A 1622-nucleotide genomic window follows, 5' to 3' on the forward strand; every position below is an offset into this window, starting at 1 on the left:
TCTTTAAGTAGCCTAGTCGGGATGGGGTCTAAGAGGCAGGTTGATGGCTTAGATGAAGAAATAATTGAATTAAATTGACAAAGATCAAGTGAAGCAAAGCAGTCTAAACATGTATCTGGTTTTACAGCTGTTTCTAAGGTTCCTTAGTTTAGAGATAAGTCAGTGCCAGTTAAAGGCATGTCTTGGTGAATTTTGCTTCTAATAGTTATAATTTTATCATTGAAGAACCTCATAAAGTCGTTACTACTAAGAGCTATGGGAATACTTGGCTCAGTAGAGCTGTGACCTTCCGTTAGCCTGGCTACAGTGCTGAAAAGAAACCTGGGGTTGTTTCTATTTTCCTCTATTAATGACGAGTAGTACGCTGCTCTGGCATTACGGAGGGCCTTCCTATACGTTTTAAGACTATCTTGCCAGATTAAACGAGAATTTTCCAGTTTGGTGGAGCGCCAAATCTTCTCAAGTTTCCGCGATATTTGCTTTAATTTGCGAGTTTCAGTGTTATACCATGGAGCTAACCGTCTTTGTTTTATTATCTTCTTTTTTAGAGGGGCAACAGAGTCGAGAGTCATTCGTAGCAAGCCTGCTGCACTATCAACAAAATGATCGATTTGGGAGGGACTAATAGCATAGGAGTCATCCGTTACTTTGTGATTGTGAACAGTGGTCAGATAAAAAGGGATTCTGTGGGAACACTATTAAATGTTCAATTTCAACACCATACACCAGAACAAGATCAAGGGTGTGGTTAAAAGGGTGAGTCGGTTTAAGAACACTTTGAGAGAATATTATAGGTTACAGCCACTTCCTCCAATCTAACATATATCATTCCTCCAATCTAACATATATCATATCCCTCACAACCCTTTTAAATGAACAAAATTTGGGATTATAGTTTTAAAGTTTATGAATTTCTCCCCGTGCAACAGTTCCCAAAATTAAACGGTAAGATTAGGTTAGATTGTTAGAAAGATTATCACCAAAAGACGACAAAAAATACCTGGAATCATTTTAACAAAATTGAGTTGCTCAATCTCTGCAATGAGTACAGAGATTGACTGAGGAGCAAACTCCGCGGCCCCCATTTTATATATTGAAACACCCATCCCATCTCCATGTGACCATGCCCTAATCAGCTGCATTATCTCAAAGGCAATTAAACTCAAGATGGAACAGCAGCAAGAAGAAAGGGGATAAACCTGGCCTTGAGTGTCTGAAGAAGGTATGTGACCCTGGGCCCTACAGACAAATATTGCTATTATAAAACACAACATATAAGAGACATTTAGTTTACCAGTTACATTTTTCCAATAGGTATTAAAGAAGAAGACCAAGGAATCAATGTAGCCATGCAAGATTCTAACTATATTAAAAGTTCAATGTTTTGGCTATCATTTCTTATTTTTATAGTGGTTATGGCTATATCTGGGAAGATGTAAAAGAAACCCCCAAACAGAATATTGAAACCACTTTGTTTGGAGTAGTGATTTGCAATACTTGATAAATTTAGTATCAATACCATACCAAGTAAATACAGGGCCAGTATTGTTGTGGTTTGGGGTTTTTAGTTGGGTTCATTTTCCCTTTTTCATTGGCCTCCTTGTGTTTTTGTCTGTTTTTCT

The 1622-nt window shown here is 37.7% G+C and overlaps 1 long non-coding RNA gene across 1 annotated transcript in view; it reads right to left on the reverse strand.

The window, feature by feature from the left end:
- Positions 1-1622, reverse strand: part of LOC117951408 — a 21723-nt gene that overhangs the window by 318 nt on the left and 19783 nt on the right. The window contains exon 3 of the long non-coding RNA XR_004658173.1: positions 1200-1204. This is a non-coding gene — a long non-coding RNA (uncharacterized LOC117951408). The remainder of the gene's footprint in view (positions 1-1199; positions 1205-1622) is intronic.

This window comes from Etheostoma cragini, chromosome 10, assembly GCF_013103735.1.
Source record: "Etheostoma cragini isolate CJK2018 chromosome 10, CSU_Ecrag_1.0, whole genome shotgun sequence".
Lineage (NCBI taxonomy): Eukaryota > Metazoa > Chordata > Actinopteri > Perciformes > Percidae > Etheostoma > Etheostoma cragini.